The sequence below is a fragment of the Crinia signifera genome, chromosome 4, assembly GCF_055691185.1.
Source record: "Crinia signifera chromosome 4, ASM5569118v1, whole genome shotgun sequence".
NCBI lineage: Eukaryota > Metazoa > Chordata > Amphibia > Anura > Myobatrachidae > Crinia > Crinia signifera.
The window spans coordinates 33,719,160-33,738,726 of NC_139220.1; the positions used below are offsets into that span (position 1 = coordinate 33,719,160).

General features: G+C 51.0%; 1 protein-coding gene across 2 annotated transcripts in view; it reads left to right on the forward strand.

Annotated features, from left to right (window-relative positions):
- The first annotated feature begins 2,992 nt into the window (after nt 1-2,992).
- RELL2 (RELT like 2) overlaps nt 2,993-19,567 on the forward strand; it is a 60,347-nt gene continuing 43,772 nt past the window's right edge. The window contains exon 1 of one of the 2 annotated variants that reach the window (XM_083181507.1): nt 2,993-3,415. The gene's annotated coding sequence lies outside the window, so the exon portion shown is untranslated. Of the gene's footprint in view, nt 3,416-17,532; nt 17,848-19,567 lie in introns of those variants that run through there. The other variant, XM_083181506.1, reaches the window with a different exon arrangement.

Sequence of the window (19,567 nt, forward strand, 5' to 3'; positions counted from 1 at the left end):
GAGGGGTCTGTACTGTACCCGGTCACCTGCCGCTGATCTCATGCAGAATAGCGTTATTACCCCATGTAGGACAGAGTGAGGGGGTCTGTACTATACCCGGAGTCCAGAGTCCATGTGAACATTCATTGAGTAAGGAAATAAGTAGTTCACTGATGGTGGCGCTGATTCAGTGTCTCCAAGCCGCAACCTAATTTGCTACTGGCGTTTGAAGCCTGGGGGTTGGGCAGAGCTTTGCTGTGGATGTGGATTTTCTGAGAGTGGTGATGACAGGGTCTTCTTCAGACACAGACTTCCTGGACCAGGATGAGCAGTTCCACGGGCTGCGACCATCATGGCTTCATGTCTTTCTGCAGACTTCACCCAGGAAACGATAAACTGTCAGATCCAGCGGCAGCTCCTACCTGGGTGTAGGAGATGGTCTAATGCTAGCCAAGCTGCCGGGTCTCCGTCATCTTATCCACACCACTGGCCAGGGTCCCGGCACCTGTACAATGCAGATAACAGGCACCTGGACTGGCGTTTGTGCAGTAGCGGTGGTAGTATTGTTTTATTTTATTTATTTTCAACATTTACACCAAAATCCCGGGACCGACACAGGATTTGGAACACGGTTCCAAGCCATGTCAGATCTGGGATTTTTCCTGTGTACGCTGTGGTGCCGACCTGCAGTGTAAACGGGGGCGTTGCATGGAGATGACATAATCTCCAAGAGTCGGGACCGCCGATATCCCCGCCAGGACTGAAGATCGTCACACTGGGGGCAAGCCCAGCACCAAGGTTAGCTGCTGGGCTGCCCCCAGCCTCCGTGCACCGCGAGCCCCCATCCGCGAGGTGAATATTATCAATACTGATTTATTATGATCAAAGAACAATAAGTGAAAAGTGTAGGTTACGTATTATGTCCGTAACCTGTGTACCCTTTATTCCTAGCTACGTGCGAACAAAACGTAGCGCAGCGTAGCGTACCTTTATCGTGTATTATACACGAAAGAACCAATGCATTAATAGGAGATCCCTTCGCAGTACTTTGTCTCTAATCTGCGAATACACCTTTAAGGACAATGTCCGTAACATACCTTATCGCTATATGCAAATAACAGACGAGACCACAGTATAAAGGTGAGGAGATAGAAACTCCGTAAATAATATATTTAGTCCCTAATGGACAAAAGGGGATTACAGAAATAGGAAAAACACAGGGTAACACGTGATGCGATTCTCTAACAATAATAAGTACTTTAAAAACACTTACAAAGATGCAGAAACAGATACAATCATAATCAGCCACATTACAAATAATGGGAATACAAATGTTTACCTTCAGGGGAAATAGCGCAGTGCAGTCCGGTCAGAGCTCGCTATGTTCAGGTTTGAACTATAGCCCGGTCAATGGTCAGGGAAAAGATGCTGTGCCGAAGTGACCGAGGCCGCCCTGGGTCACCTAACTTATAGGGTCAGAAGGGGGAGGTCAAAGGCCGTTCCTATTGGTCAGGGTTCGAATGTCCAGTCTTCAGTGATTGGGGCAAAGTAATACAACTGGTTTGCAAAGGTGCAGGGGGGGAGTGAACTTTGGAGTCCTTTGTTTGTTGGCATCGTCGTCAGGGGTCGTAAATAGCAGTAAGAAACGGTTATAACTGGATTCTTTTGTCACACACATTTAAACAGAAATAGTCCTTGAATTATGGATTTTGTCCATAATTATCGGACCGTATGACTTGCGACTTATTCGTAATGACCGGACTATTGCGCAGGGGAAACGGAACGTAATGGTACCAAACATTATACAGACAGAAGTAAGTAATGCTGACTAAACTATGTGTAGTGCTCTAAACCTTTAATTAACTATATTATATTTGGTGTAAATATGGTATTGTGAATTTATGTGTAATAGTATGGCTGCGCTTCTGGTCCACTTTGTCACACAGACTCGGGTATGTATACTTTATTTGCGCAACTCTGCGAACCAAAATGGCGGCCATACTATCCTAAAATGGCTTGTATAAAACTCGACATTGACAATGGATGCAGCACACAGGCGTCCATTCACCTCCTCCCTGCCTCTGCTGCTGTCTGCAGAGTACAGCAGACAGCAGTGGAGGCTGTGTGTGCCCAGGGGCGGATTTAGGGATGAGGGCGCCCCTAGGCACAACAATAATGTTCGCACCCCCCCCAGCGCCTAATTGTATTATTTTTATTGATCACTTATAAGCCCTCATTTGATAATAGCCAATATAATGGATTTATAAAAAAGCCACTAACTGTTACATGTTCTTTTATTATGGATACATATTTAATAAGTATGACAGGTTATAGGGGCAGTATCTGCATGTCCTATCCATTTACACTCTTTTTAAGATGGAATATAATACAGTACAGTGGATATTTTGCAGTTATTGGTACATTTTGGCTGACATCCAAGTGCCGCCCCCAAACATGTGCCACCCCTAGTATCATCTCTTTTTGCGCCATTGATTATACATCCCATTTTTCTGTATGCTATATTGTTGAAGTAAAGGTGTATCTTCATGGATCGTGATCTTAGGCAGCATTGCGCCACGCACCCACTGTCATTTTGTCTTTCCAAATGTAGATGAGCCCAAAGCAGTTAGTAAGAGATACTATGCTTGATAGTGCTGGGAAATGGTGCTGATGATTCAATGTAAATGTATCTGTCACTCATTCCTTTTTTACCCAAAAATATAACAGTGTAATGTGGGCTAGGTGAAATGAGGGAGATTGCTAGACTAATGAGGGAGAGAGGGAGATTGCTGCTATTTCAGGGAGTCTCCTGCAGAATGCAGGAGGGTAGGCAACTATGATCTGAAGAGATTTGTAGCTTCAGATATGTCTGCATAGTGGATGGGCCCCTTTGCCTGAAAGGCTTTAGGTGTATTTTATTAATTGGCCACTAGGTGTCACTAGATAAACCCTATTGTTTTCTACATTGTACATTGATATAAATGAATTTACAGTGAGTCTAGTGTAATCATTCCGTATTACTGCTGTAGTACAGAGTTGCTGTAGATTGATTAACCTTCTGAGCCGCAACAGCCCAATCATTCACCCCCAAACACAGCTGTTATAAGGATTCTGAAACTAGTATTCACTATACACTGAGGAGGATGGTCTGCAGGACTCGTACATGGACGCACATGGGTGTGTTATAGAGCACAACGATCCTCTCTTCCTCACTGGACATTCATGTGATTGTAAAGGAATAATGACTGAAGTGTAATGTGAGCCTTCACTAACCCCCTGACATGGCTGCAACACACTGCCCTGTGTTCTTACAGACAAGATTTCTCTTGAGTTGGTCTCTGATCCACGTTCATCTCCTGGAGACTCTGCAGCAAGAAACATCCAAAGAAGGAGCGGAGGCTTCCTCCCCAGCCCTGCTGGCACCACATCTGACCTGGTGAGAATGTGATGTACTGTACCTAGTTCCCTGCTGCTGGAGACAGTGTGGTGTACTGTACCTAGTACCCTGCTGCTGGTGTGGTGTACCTAGTTCCCTGCTGCTGGTGACAGTGTGGTGTACCTAGTTCCCTGCTGCTGGTGACAGTGTAGTGTACCTAGTTCCCTGCTGCTGGTGTGGTTGTACCTAGTACCCTGCTGCTGCTGACAGTGTGGTGTACCTAGTATCCTGCTGCTGGTGTGGTGTACCTAGTTCCCTGCTGCTGCTGCTGCTGCTGCTGACGACAGTGTGGTGTACCTAGTACCCTGCTGCTGGTGAGAGTGTGGTGTACCTAGTACCCTGCTGCTGCTGACAGTGTGGTGTACCTAGTACCCTGCTGATGACCTCATGCAGAATAGCGTTATTACCCCATGTAGGGGGAGACAGAGGGGTCTGTACTGTACCCGGTCACCTGCCGCTGATCTCATGCAGAGAAGCGTTATTACCCCATGTGGTGGGAGAGTGAGGGGTCTGTACTGTACCCGGTCACCTGCCGCTGATCTCATGCAGAATAGCATTATTACCCCATGTAGGGGGATAGTGAGGGGTCTGTACTGTACCCGGTCACCTGCTGATCCCATGCAGAATAGCGTTATTACCCCATGTAGGGGGGGAGTGAGGGGTCTATACTGTACCTGGTCACCTGCCGCTGATCTCATGCAGAATAGCGTTATTACCCCATGTTGGGGGAGAGCGAGGGATCTGTACTTTACCCGGTCACCTGCCGCTGATCTCATGCAGAATAGCGTTATTACCCCATGTAGGGAGAGTGAGGGGTCTGTACTGTACCCGGTCACCTGCCGCAGATCTCATGCAGAATAGCGTTATTACCCCATGTAGGGAGAGTGAGGGGTCTGTACTGTACCCGGTCACCTGCCGCTGATCTCATGCAGAATAGCGTTATTACGCCATGTAGGGAAGAGCGAGGGGTCTGTACTGTACTCGGTCACCTGCCGCTGATCTCATGCAGAATAGCGTTATTACCCCATGTAGGGGAGAGTGAGGGGTCTGTACTGTACCCGGTCACCTGCCGCTGATCTCATGCAGAATAGCGTTATTACCCCATGTAGGGGGAGAGTGAGGGGTCTGTACTGTACCCGGTCACCTGCCGCTGATCTCATGCAGAATAGCATTATTACCCCATGTAGGGGAAGAGCGAGGGGTCTGTACTGTACTCGGTCACCTGCCGCTGATCTCAAGCAGAATAGCGTTATTACCCCATGTAGGGGAGAGTGAGGGGTCTGTACTGTACCTGGTCACCTGCCGCTGATCTCATGCAGAATAGCGTTATTACCCCATGTAGGGGGAGAGTGAGGGTTCTGTACTGTACCCGGTCACCTGCCGCTGATCTCATGCAGAATAGCGTTATTACCCCATGTAGGGAAGAGTGAGGGGTCTGTACTGTACCCGGTAACCTGCCGCTGATCTCATGCAGAATAGCGTTATTACCCCATATAGAAGGAGAGTGAGGGGTCTGTACTGTACCCGGTCACCTGCCGCTGATCTCATGCAGAATAGCGTTATTACCCCATGTTGGGGTAGAGTGAGGGGTCTGTACTGTACCCGGTCACCTGCCGGTGATCTCATGCAGAATAGCGTTACTACCCCATGTAGGGGAGAGTGAGGGGTCTGTACTGTACCCGGTCAACTGCCACTGATCTCATGCAGAATAGCGTTATTACCCCATGTAGGGGGAGAGCGAGGGGTCTGTACTGTACCCGGTCACCTGGCGCTGATCTCATGCAGAATAGCGTTATTACCCCATGTAGGGGGAGAGCGAGGGGTCTGTACTGTACCCGTTCACCTGCCGGTGAACTCATGCAGAATAGCGTTATTACCCCAGGTAGGGGGAGAGCGAGGGGTCTGTACTGTACCCGGTCACCTGCCGCTGATCTCATGCAGAATAGCGTTATTTCCCATGAAGGGGGAGAGCGAGGGGTCTGTACTGTACCCGGTCACCTGCCGCTGATCTCATGCAGAATAGCTTTATTACCCCATGTAGGGGGATAGTGAGGGGTCTGTACTGTACCCGGTCACCTGCCGCTGATCTATGCAGAATAGCGTTATTACCCTATGTAGGGCAGAGTGAGGGGTCTGTACTGTACCCGGTCACCTGCCGCTGATCTCATGCAGAATAGCGTTATTACCCCATGTAGGGAAGAGTGAGGGGTCTGTACTGTACCCGGTAACCTGCCGCTGATCTCATGCAGAATAGCGTTATTACCCCATATAGAAGGAGAGTGAGGGGTCTGTACTGTACCCGGTCACCTGCCGCTGATCTCATGCAGAATAGCGTTATTACCCCATGTTGGGGTAGAGTGAGGGGTCTGTACTGTACCCGGTCACCTGCCGGTGATCTCATGCAGAATAGCGTTACTACCCCATGTAGGGGAGAGTGAGGGGTCTGTACTGTACCCGGTCAACTGCCACTGATCTCATGCAGAATAGCGTTATTACCCCATGTAGGGGGAGAGCGAGGGGTCTGTACTGTACCCGGTCACCTGGCGCTGATCTCATGCAGAATAGCGTTATTACCCCATGTAGGGGGAGAGCGAGGGGTCTGTACTGTACCCGTTCACCTGCCGGTGAACTCATGCAGAATAGCGTTATTACCCCAGGTAGGGGGAGAGCGAGGGGTCTGTACTGTACCCGGTCACCTGCCGCTGATCTCATGCAGAATAGCGTTATTTCCCATGAAGGGGGAGAGCGAGGGGTCTGTACTGTACCCGGTCACCTGCCGCTGATCTCATGCAGAATAGCTTTATTACCCCATGTAGGGGGATAGTGAGGGGTCTGTACTGTACCCGGTCACCTGCCGCTGATCTATGCAGAATAGCGTTATTACCCTATGTAGGGCAGAGTGAGGGGTCTGTACTGTACCCGGTCACCTGCCGCTGATCTCATGCAGAATAGCATTATTACCCCATGTAGGGGCGGAGTAAGGAGTCTATACTGTACCCGGTCAACTGCCGCAGATCTCATGCAGAATAGCGTTATTAACCCATGTAGGGCAGAGTGAGGGGTCTGTACTGTACCCGGTCACCTGCCGCTGATCTCATGCAGAATAGCGTTATTACCCCATGTAGGGGGGGAGTGAGGGGTCTATACTCTACCCGGTCACCTGCCGCAGATCTCATGCAGAATAGCGTTATTAACCCATGTAGGGGGAGAGAGAGGGGTCTGTACTGTACCCGGACACCTGCCGCTGATCTCATGCAGAATAGCGTTATTACCCCTTGTAGGGGGAGAGTGAGGGGTCTGTACTGTACCTGGTCACCTGCTGCTGATCTCATGCAGAATAGCGTTATTTCCCATGAAGGGGGAGAGCGAGGGGTCTGTACTGTACCCGGTCACCTGCTGATCCCATGCAGAATAGCATTATTACCCCATGTAGGGGGGGAGTGAGGGGTCTGTACTGTACCCGGTCACCTGCAGCTGATCTCATGCAGAATAGCGTTATTACGCCATGTAGGGGAGAGCGAGGGGTCTGTACTGTACCCGGTCACCTGCCGCTGATCTCATGCAGAATAGCGTTATTACGCCATGTAGAGGAGAGCGAGGGGTCTGTACTGTACCCGGTCACCTGCAGCTGATCTCATGCAGAATAGCGTTATTACCCCATGTAGGGGAGAGTGAGGGGTCTGTACTGTACCCGGTCACCTGCTGATCCCATGCAGAATAGCGTTATTACCCCATGTAGGGGGGGAGTGAGGGGTCTGTACTGTACCCGGTCACCTGCAGCTGATCTCATGCAGAATAGCGTTATTACGCCATGTAGGGGAGAGCGAGGGGTCTGTACTGTACCCGGTCACCTGCCGCTGATCTCATGCAGAATAGCGTTATTACGCCATGTAGAGGAGAGCGAGGGGTCTGTACTGTACCCGGTCACCTGCAGCTGATCTCATGCAGAATAGCGTTATTACCCCATGTAGGGGGAGAGTGAGGGGTTTGTACTGTACCCGGTCACCTGCCGGTTATCTCATGCAGAATAGCATTATTACCCCATGTGGTGGGAGAGCGAGGGGTCTGTACTGTACCCGGTCACCTGCCGCTGATCTTATGCAGAATAGCGTTATTAACCCATGTAGGGGGAGAGTGAGGGGTCTGTACTGTACCCGGTCACCTGTCGCTGATCTCATGCAGAATAGCGTTATTACCCCATGTAGGGGGAGAGCGAGGGGTGTGTACTGTACTCGTTCACCTGCCGCTGATCTCGTGCAGAATAGCGTTATTACGCCATGTAGGGACAGAGTGAGGGGTCTGTACTGTACCCGGTCACCTGCCGCTGATCTCGTGCAGAATAGCGTTATTACGCCATGTAGGGACAGAGTGAGGGGTCTGTACTGTACCCGGTCACCTGCCGCTGATCTTATGCAGAATAGCGTTATTACCTCATGTAGGGAGAGTGAGGGGTCTGTACTGTACCTGGTCACCTGCGGCTGATCTCATGCAGAATAGCGTTATTACCCCATGTAGGGGGAGAGTGAGAGGTCTGTAATGTACCCGGTCACCTGCCGCTGATATCATGCAGAATAGCATTATTAACCCATGTAGGGGGAGAGCGAGGGGTCTGTACTGTACTCGGTCACCTGCCGCTGATCTCATGCAGAATAGCGTTATTACCCCATGTAGGGGGAGAGTGAGGGGTCTGTACTGTACCCGGTCACCTGCCGCTGATCTCATGCAGAATAGCGTTATTACCCCATGTAGGGGGAGAGTGAGAGGTCTGTAATGTACCCGGTCACCTGCCGCTGATATCATGCAGAATAGCATTATTACCCCATGTAGGGGGAGAGCGAGGGGTCTGTACTGTACCCGGTCACCTGCCGCTGATCTCATGCAGAATAGCATTATCACCCCATGTAGGGGAGAGTGAGGGGTCTGTACTGTACTCGGTCACCTGCCGCTGATCTCATGCAGAATAGCTTTATTACCCCATGTAGGGGGATAGTGAGGGGTCTGTACTGTACCCGGTCACCTGCTGATCCCATGCAGAATAGCGTTATTACCCCATGTAGGGCAGAGTGAGGGGTCTGTACTATACCCGGTCACCTGCCACTGATCTCATGCAGAATAGCATTATTACCCCATCTAGGGGGGGAGTGAGGGGTCTATACTGTACCCGGTCACCTGCCGCAGATCTCATGCAGAATAGCGTTATTAACCCATGTAGGGCAGAGTGAGGGGTCTGTACTGTACCCGGTAACCTGCCGCTGATCTGATGCAGAATAGCATTATTACCCCATGTAGGGGGAGAGTGAGGGGTCTGTACTGTACCCGGTCACCTGCCGCTGATCTCATGCAGAATAGCGTTATTACCCCATGTAGGGGGGGAGTGAGGGGTCTATACTGTACCCGGTCACCTGCCGCATATCTCATGCAGAATAGCGTTATTACCCCATGTAGAAGGAGAGTGAGGGGTCTGTACTTTACCCGGTCACCTGCCGCTGATCTCATGCAGAATAGCGTTATTACCCCTTGTGATGGGAGAGTGAGGGGTCTGTACTGTACCCGGTCACCTGCCGCTGATCTCATGCAGAATAGCGTTATTACCCCATGTAGGGGAGAGTGAGGGGTCTGTACTGTACCCGGTCACCTGCAGCTGTCTCATGCAGAATAGCATTATTACCCCATGTAGGGGGAGAGTGAGGGGTCTGTACTGTACCCGGTCACCTGCCGCTGATCTCATGCAAAATAGCGTTATTACCCCATGTAGGGGGAGAGCGAGGGGTCTTTACTGTACCCGTTCACCTGCCGCTGATCTTATGCAGAATAGCGTTATTACCCTATGTAGGGACAGAGTGAGGGGTCTGTACTGTACCCGTTCACCTGCCACTGATCTCATGCAGAATAGCGTTATTACCCCATGTAGGGACAGAGTGAGGGGTCTGTACTGTACCCGGTCACCTGCCGCTGATCTCATGCAGAATAGCGTTATTACCCCATGTAGGGACAGAGTGAGGGGTCTGTACTGTACCCGGTCACCTGCCGCTGATCTCATGCAGAATAGCGTTATTACCCCATGTAGGGGGAGAATGAGGGGTCTGTACTGTACCCGATCACCTGCCGCTGATCTCATGCAGAATAGCGTTATTACCCCATGTAGGGGAGAGTGAGGGGTCTGTACTGTACCCGGTCACCTGCCGCTGATCTCATGCAGAATAGCGTTATTACCCCATGTAGGGGGAGAGTATGGGGTCTGTACTGTACCCGGTCACCTGCAGCTGATATCATGCAGAATAGCATTATTACCCCATGTAGGGGAGAGTGAGGGGTCTGTACTGTACCCGGTCACCTGCTGATCCCATGCACAATAGCGTTATTACCCCATGTAGGGCAGAGTGAGGGGTCTGTACTATACCCGGTCACCTGCCACTGATCTCATGCAGAATAGCATTATTACCCCATGTAGGGGGAGAGTGAGGGGTCTATACTGTACCCGGTCACCTGCCGCAGATCTCATGCAGAATGGCGTTATTACCTCATGTTGGGGGAGAGTGAGGGGTCTGTACTGTACCCGGTCACTGGCCGGTGATCTCATGCAGAATAGCGTTATTACCCCATGTAGGGAGAGTGAGGGGTCTGTACTGTACCCGGTCATCTGTCGCTGATCTCATGCAGAATAGCGTTATTACCCCATGGTGGGGGAGAGCGAGGGGTCTGTACTGTACCCGGTCACCTGCCGCTGATCTCATGCAGAATAGCGTTATTACGCCATGTAGGGAAGAGCGAGGGGTCTGTACTGTACCCGGTCACCTGCCGCTGATCTCATGCAGAATAGCGTTATTACCCCATGTAGGGGGAGAGTGAGGGGTCTGTACTGTACCCGGTCACCTGCAGCTGTTCTCATGCAGAATAGCGTTATTACCCCATGTAGAAGGAGAGTGAGGGGTCTGTACTTTACCCGGTCACCTGCCGCTGATCTCATGCAGAATAGCGTTATTACCCCATGTAGGGGAGAGTGAGGGGTCTGTACTTTACCCGGTCACCTGCCGCTGATCTCATGCAGAATAGCGTTATTACCCCATGTAGGGGAGAGTGAGGGGTCTGTACTGTACCCGGTCACCTGCCGCTGATCTCATGCAGAATAGCGTTATTACCCCATGTAGGGGAGAGTGAGGGTTCTGTACTGTACCCGGTCACCTGCCGCTGATCTCATGCAGAATAGCGTTATTACCCCATGTAGGGGGAGAGCGAGGGGTCTGTACTGTACCCGGTCACCTGCCGCTGATCTCATGCAGAATAGCGTTATTACCCCATGTAGGGGGAGAGTGAGGGGTCTGTACTGTACCCGTCACCTGCCGCTGATCTCATGAAGAATAGCGTTATTTCCCATGAAGGGGGAGAGCGAGGGGTCTGTACTGTATCCGGTCACCTGCCGCTGATCGCATGCAGAATAGCATTATCACCCCATGTAGGGGGAGAGCGAGGGGTCTGTACTGTACTCGGTCACCTGCCGCTGATCTCATGCAGAATAGCATTATTACCCCATGTAGGGGGATAGTGAGGGGTCTGTACTGTACCCGGTCACCTGCTGATCCCATGCAGAATAGCGTTATTACCCCATGTAGGGCAGAGTAAGGGGTCTGTACTATACCCGGTCACCTGCCGCTAATCTCATGCAGAATAGCATTATTACCCCATGTAGGGGGGGAGTGAGGGGTCTGTACTGTACCCGGTCACCTGCCGCTGATCTCATGCAGAATAGCGTTATTACCCCATGTAGGGGGGGAGTGAGGGGTCTATACTGTACCCGGTCACCTGCCGCAGATCTCATGCAGAATAGCGTTATTACGCCATGTAGGGGAGAGCGAGGGGTCTGTACTGTACCCGGTCACCTGCCGCTGATCTCATGCATAATAGCGTTATTACCCCATGTAGGGGGAGAGTGAGGGGTCTGTACTGTACCCGGTCACCTGCAGAATACATACCCTCCAACATTTGAAGAAAATAAATCGGTACACATTCAGGAAGGAGGCGTGGCCATGAAGGGAGGGGGCGTGGTCATTGACAAAAGGGGGTGTAACCACGTCCCCTTTCCGAATGTGCACTGCACCAACTACTACACCGCCATGGTTTTCCCCCGGTTACTTATGCTAATGGTGTGGTCAGGTGCCCTTGGTCCCGTTGCCTGTACAGCCATTCGCGCACTTGTATGCGGTACTTTTGAACTATAATATTGCTATACATGATACACTCTTACTACTATTACATCTATGCTTGCTGATTGGTGGTAGCAAGCTCAGCTAGCACACAGCACTTCTTTATGGCAGTGAGGGGAAGGTGTTGAATCGGATTGTGAGCCGGTGACCGGCATGACTACAGTGACAGGGGGCGTGGTCTGGCTGTGCTGCTATGTACTAATGAGAGATGTAGCTGGAGCCTGGACACCCTTAGAGACGCCGCCGGGTCCCATGGGCAGCGGAGCCGGGAGCCAGCCTGAGTGAGTACCAGGATGCTGACTGCTGTGTCTGGCGCACAGTGACACTCTTGTCGGCGTCTGACCCTTCCTGCAGCATAGACTTACCCAAATGGGACAATAGGGACATGTGTGCCCTCATACAGGAACATCACGGGCACGCTTCAAATTCCTCCTTTCCGACCCCTGTTTTGTGATTGGCCGCAGTGCCTGCACTGTGATTGGCCATGATACGCTGAGGCGGCTACCATTGGCTTGCAGTGCTGTCAGTTTACAAGCCTACTGTAGCTAAGCTCTGCACTGCAGCCAGCCCCTCTTCTCCAGGTGCCGCCTTCAGTGACAGCACCGGCGCACCGTTGTTTCTCTGCCTCCATGCCACCAGAAAAAAGGTACATTCGGTACACTTCGATTTAGCCGGTACAGACCGTTTAAAAACGGTACTGTACCGGCTAAATCGGTACAGTTGGAGGGTATGAGAATAGCGTTATTACCCCATGTAGAAGGAGAGTGAGGGGGTCTGTACTTTACCCGGTCACCTGCCGCTGATCTTATGCAGAATAGCGTTATTACCCCATGTAGGGGGAGAGTGAGGGGTCTGTACTGTACCCGGCACCTGCCGCTGATCTCATGCAGAATAGCGTTATTACCCCTTGTGGTGGGAGAGTGAGGGGTCTGTACTGTACCCGGTCACCTGCCGCTGATCTCATGCAGAATAGCGTTATTACCCCATGTAGGGGAGAGTGAGGGGTCTGTACTGTACCCGGTCACCTGCCGCTGATCTCATGCAGAATAGAGTTATTACGCCATGTAGGGGAGAGCGAGGGGTCTGTACTGTACCCGGTCACCTGCCGCTGATCTCATGCAGAATAGCGTTATTACCCCATGTAGGGGGAGAGAGAGGGGTCTGTACTGTACCCGGTCACCTGCAGCTGATCTCATGCAGAATAGCGTTATTATCCCATGTAGAAGGAGAGAGAGGGGTCTGTACTTTACCCGGTCACCTGCCGCTGATCTCATGCAGAATAGCGTTATTACCTCATGTAGGGAGAGTGAGGGGTCTGTACTGTACCCGGTCACCTGCCGCTGATCTCATGCAGAATAGAGTTATTACGCCATGTAGGGGAGAGCGAGGGGTTTGTACTGTACCCGGTCACCTGCCGCTGATCTCATGCAGAATAGCGTTATTACCCCATGAAGGGGGAGAGAGAGGGGTCTGTACTGTACCCGGTCACCTGCAGCTGATCTCATGCAGAATAGCGTTATTATCCCATGTAGAAGGAGAGTGAGGGGTCTGTACTTTACCCGGTCACCTGCCGCTGATCTCATGCAGAATAGCGTTATTACCCCTTGTGGTGGGAGAGTGAGGGGTCTGTACTGTACTCGGTCACCTGCCGCTGATCTCATGCAGAATAGCGTTATTACCCCATGTAGAAGGAGAGTGAGGGGTCTGTACTTTACCCGGTCACCTGCCGCTGATCTCATGCAGAATAGCGTTATTACCCCTTGTGGTGGGAGAGTGAGGGGTCTGTACTGTACCCGGTCACCTGCCGCTGATCTCATGCAGAATAGCGTTATTACCCCATGTAGGGGGAGAGTGAGGGGTCTGTACTGTACCCGGTCACCTGCCGCTGATCTCATGCAGAATAGCGTTATTACCCCATGTAGGGGGAGAGTGAGGGGTCTGTACTGTACCCGGTCACCTGCCGCAGATCTCATGCAGAATAGCGTTATTACCCCATGTAGGGGAGAGTGAGGGGTCTGTACTGTACCCGGTCACCTGCCGCTGATCTCATGCAGAATAGCGTTATTACCCCATGTAGGGGAGAGTGAGGGGTCTGTACTGTACCCGGTCACCTGCCGCTGATCTCATGCAGAATAGCATTATTACCCCATGTAGAAGGAGAGTGAGGGGTCTGTACTGTACCCGGTCACCTGCCGCTGATCTCATGCAGAATAGCGTTATTACCCCATGTAGGGGGAGAGCGAGGGGTCTGTACTGTACCCGTTCACCTGCCGCTGATCTCATGCAGAATAGCGTTATTACCCTATGTAGGGGAGAGTGAGGGGTCTGTACTGTACCCGGTCACCTGCCGCTGATCTCATGCAGAATAGCGTTATTACCCTATGTAGGGGAGAGTGAGGGGTCTGTACTGTACCCGGTCACCTGCCGGTGATCTCATGCAGAGTAGCGTTATTACCCCATGTAGGGGAGAGTGAGGGGTCTGTACTGTACCTGGTCACCTGCCGCTGATCTCATGCAGAATAGCGTTATTACCCCATGTAGGGAGAGTGAGGGGTCTGTACTGTACCCCTTCACCTGCCGGTGATCTCATGCAGAATAGCGTTATTACCCCATGTAGGGGAGAGTGAGGGGTCTGTACTGTACCCGGTCACCTGCCGCTGATCTCATGCAGAATAGCGTTATTACCCCATGTAGGGGAGAGTGAGGGGTCTGTACTGTACCCGGTCACCTGCCGCTGATCTCATTCAGAATAGCGTTATTACCTCATGTTGGGGGAGAGTGAGGGGTCTGTACTGTACCCGGTCATCTGCCGGTGATCTCATTCAGAATAGCGTTATTACCCCATGTAGGGAGAGTGAGGGGTTTGTACTGTACCCGGTCATCTGTCACTGAACTCATGCAGAATAGCGTTATTACCCCATGTTGGGGGAGAGTGAGGGGTCTGTACTGTACCCGGTCACCTGCCGCTGAGCTCATGCAGAATAGCGTTATTACCCCATGTAGGGGGGGAGTGAGGGGTCTGTACTGTACCCGGTCACCTGCCGCTGATCTCATGCAGAATAGCGTTATTTCCCATGAAGGGGGAGAGTGAGGGGTCTGTACTGTACCCGGTCACCTGCCGCTGATCTCATGCAGAATAGCGTTATTTCCCATGAAGGGGGAGAGTGAGGGGTCTGTACTGTACCCGGTCACCTGCCGCTGATCTCATGCAGAATAGCGTTATTTCCCATGAAGGGGGAGAGCGAGGGGTCTGTACTTTACCCGGTCACCTGCAGCTGATCTCATGCAGAATAGCGTTATTACCCCATGTAGGGGAGAGTGAGGGGTCTGTACTGTACCCGGTCACCTGCCGCTGATCTCATTCAGAATAGCGTTATTACCTCATGTTGGGGGAGAGTAAGGGGTCTGTACTGTACCCGGTCACCTGCCGCTGATCTCATGCAGAATAGCGTTATTTCCCATGAAGGAGGAGAGCGAGGGGTCTGTACTGTACTCGGTCACCTGCCGCTGATCTATGCAGAATAGCGTTATTACCCCATGTAGGGAGAGTGGGGGGTCTGTACTGTACCCGGTCACCTGCCGCTGATCTCATGCAGAATAGCGTTATTACCCCATGTAGGGGGAGAGTGAGGGGTCTGTACTGTACCCGGTCACCTGCCACTGATCTCATGCAGAATACCATTATTACCCCATGTAGGGGGAGAGTGAGGGGTCTGTACTGTACCCGGTCACCTGCCGCAGATCTCATGCAGAATAGCATTATTAACCCATGTAGGGGGAGAGAGAGGGATCTGTACTGTACCCGGTCACCTGCCGCTGAGCTCATGCAGAATAGCACTATTACCTCATGTAGGGGGGGAGTGAGGGGTCTGTACTGTACCCGGTCACCTGCCGCTGATCTCATGCAGAATAGCGTTATTACCCCATGTAGGGGGAGAGTGAGGGGTCTGTACTGTACCCGGTCACCTGCCGCTGATCTCATGCAGAATAGCGTTATTACCCCATGTAGGGGGAGAGTGAGGGGTCTGTACTGTACCCGGTCACCTGCTGCTGAGCTCATGCAGAATAGCACTATTACCCCATGTAGGGGGGGAGTGAGGGGTCTGTACTGTACCCGGTCACCTGCAGCTGATCTCATGCAGAATAGCACTATTACCCCATGTAGGGGGGGAGTGAGGGGTCTGTACTGTACCCGGTCACCTGCCACTGACCTCATGTAGGATAGCATTATTACCCCATGTAGGGGGAGAGTGAGGGGTCTGTACTGTACCCGGTCACCTGCCACTGACCTCATGTAGGATAGCATTATTACCCCATGTAGGGGGAGAGTGAGGGGTCTGTACTCTAACCGGTCTCCTGCCGCTGATCTCATGCAGAATAGCGTTATTACCCCATGTAGGGGGCGAGCGAGGGGTCTGTACTGTACCCGGTCACCTGCCGCTGATCTCATGCAGAATAGCGTTATTACCCCATGTAGGGGGAGAGTGAGGGGTCTGTACTGTACCCGGTCACCTGCCGCTGATCTCATGCAGAATAGCGTTATTACCCCATGTAGGGGGAGAGTGAGGGGTCTGCTGTACTGTACCCGGTCACCTGCCGCTGACCTCATGCAGAATAGCGTTATTATCCAATGTCACAACTGTTGAGATGTCAACATTATGGCTGTTGACCTGGTAACCGATGTTAGGAATGTGTTATTACAGATGTGATGGGGTAGGGGTATGTGTTACTACATGGGGCATGAGTGAGAAAAACATAAAAAGTATTTTTTTTCTTCATTACCAGTTTCTTATACAGAGCAGCAGGTTCTGTTGCACTTCACAATTAGAAATAGGGATAAAACAACCTGGGTAGTTACAGACAGCCAACATGGTAGGAGGGCCCTGCTCGCAAGCGTACACTCTATAGGGAAATAGGCATTGATACACAAGGATTGGTGTATTGCATAGTGGTCCACCGGATTGCAAAGGTTCTTGGTGGGCTGAATGATACGTGACCAGGCAATGCCGGCCTGGGTTCAGGAGGATGGAATGATGAAAGAGAAAATAAAAGTGAGCAGGTTTGTGCCGTACAGCGGGGATGTAGTTGGATTGGTACATTGGCTACAGTAGGATGAGCGCGTATGTCTGACAATAACCGAATCACAGATAGTAGGCTCTGTCCTGCCTTGGATGTAGTTCCTCTGTCCCGGCAAGCCGAAATCTGTCAGACATAGGCCGGTGTGGGCTCGATGGTGCGCCTTTGTGGGTACCACGGCAAGTTAGAGCTGCAGTCAGCGTCCTTCCCAATGGACAGCCCAGCAGCTGCAACATTAGCATTATATCATAGCTCCCAACTGTCCCAATTTTCGCGGGACCGCCCCGTTTTATGGGGTCAGTTCCACGTCCCGCCCAGGGCTGACTGTGTCCCGCGGTGGGGGAGGAGTTCCTTAGCAGAGCAGCGGGGAATAGATGCTGTGCGCATGCCCATAGTCTCTCTTCACTGCAGAAAGGGTATGGGGGCATGGCCAAGTAGCAAAACTGTAGCTAGGCATGCTGGGATATGTAGTTCAGCAACAATTGGAGGGCTGATGGTTCCCCATACCTGGTGTAAATCATGTGCTGGGTAGAGCCACATGTGCATCTGACCCCCCTGAGCTGCTTATTCTGACTCTGCAATCTGTACTCCACACACTGTACGTCTCTGTCTGCTCACAGCTGCATGAAAACATGACACTGCCAAAATATGCTCTAATTACTGCAACCCCCTCATCTCCCAATTGTAAAGGGCAACAGAACATGCTGGCGCTGTATAAATAAATGTTGATAAAATAATTACTAATTATCCCGGCCACCAGGCAGTATACATTATAAATCTGTCCGCAGCCTCACAGCGTAATCCCTTTGCACAAGCACCGTCTGCAAGTGCTGAAAGCTGCTATTCGTTAATTGTCACATGCACACGCTCACCCTTGCCAGCCGTGGCACTGAGCAGATGATCAGTGTTTCCCATGGGTGCAAAATGAGCTCCCTGAGACTGGGAGAGACGATAAAGCAGAAGGAGGGATGAAAGAAGGAGTGGTCCTGCAGCTGCCAGATACTGCTTCCAGCCATGTGACCCTTTCGGGAGAAATGGGAATTGTCACAGAGTTTAGATGGAATGTCCCAAAATTGGTCCTCGGAACTGTGGCTGAGGTTGTGTTGCTAGGATACCGATGAAGACAAGCCTTTTTCTTTGTGCTCAGGTATTCAGGTAAGCGGGAGAGACCTAGAAGTGGTGAGACAGTGGCAGCTGGCTGAGGGGCTGTACAGTACTATCACACCATACACAGCTGATCTGCACCAGCCCCAGCACACGTCGGTGTGTGAAACTGCAGCATGCACCTGAGTGATGAATTATTGAGCTGGTTAAATGAATTAAGCAGGGTGTGACAGAATATTGCAGAGATTCAGTCAAGGTCACAGAAGCGTTCGTTTGAAGGACACTGCCGGATTGGGCGGCTCTGGTTATCGTTAGAAAGGGAATTATGAAAATTGCAGAAATATTGTTTTTTTTTTTCCTTCTTCGGAGCAGTCCCTGATCTGGGAGTTACTGGAGATGCTGTTTCAGGATCAATAAATGGGGATTTGCCTGCGGTACCTGTCTTGCTAGTAGGGTTACCATCTCATCCCTTTAATTCCTGACACATATTAATTACACAGGTTCTATGGCAGTTTAAAACCAGGTGAAATGGAGTCTTGAAAAGTGTCAGTTTAAAACCAGGTGAAATGGAGTCCAGCCAGCCACAGAACCTGTGTAATTAATATGTGTCCGGAATTAAAGGGATGAGGCGATAAAACCTACTTTCTAGACCTGTCAGCCTGGTTATAGGAGACACAGTGATGTACTAATGGATGTGGGGAACTCCTGGGGTACTGGAATGTGGATGGGAGAGGGTTGGACTGCATCCAGAGGAACATCAGACATGTATATAATGTATATAACATATTACATATTAATATTAATGTATATAACATATTACATATTACATGTATATAACACAGTTACATGGGATGACAGAATGGTCCTTCCTGCTTGCTTTGTATATAGTGGACGCATGACTGCTGTCTGGACGCAGACTTTGTAAGTGTTTCGGTAAACTTTATGGATTTATTTTAACCTTTGATTAGCTTTTATCGGGCAGCGTTCGTATAAAGGCTTTTTATATTATTATTCTAGATAACTGCAGTTATTCAGTACAAAAAAAAACCAATGTGTTCACAATTAGGTTTGTACCCTTCAAAGTGCTTCTGCAAATGTTTCCTGGAATTATTAATGCTATGGTTGTTTGTTCAATTATTTATACATTCTGTCAGTGATGACTAAAGGCCCATACACACTAGAAGATAAAGTGAAAGATATCTTTCACTTTATCTTCTAGTGTGTACTCTGTATGTCGTTAACAGCCCCCTTCCCCATCTAGCATGTCCGGGCGAGGGAGGTCCTCGTTAACGAAGGCCATGCTGCAGCATCTCTAGATCAGTACGGCTGGCAGATGGCAGCAGTATGGTGGGTAGTAAGGAGCGGTACGGTGGCAGGGCAGCGTAGTATGACCCCTCACATCACGCTGCACACAGCTGGGGGTCAGGATCAGCTGGGCAGCGTATATTAAAGGTGCTCAGCGCTGCCTGGCTTTAAAAACAAGGTAAATTGTGCATGTGCCTACTAATCCCAGAATCCCGGGAATGGAATCTCCAATCCTTTGATTAAAATCCCAGTAATTTTAGGCCAAATTTCCAGGATCCTGACGATCCCTGGATTGGCCTCCCTTAGTGTTCCTTCTAGGAACTAGGGTGGGCAGGGCGGCGCTGCACGGGGGGCAGCGTAAGGGGGGTGGACCGGGCCCGCCGAGGTCACTGTTTTGGGCGGTCACGGGACGCCAACATCACAAAAGGGCCCGCGCCGTGACGAAAAGGGGCGGGCCCGGTCGCTG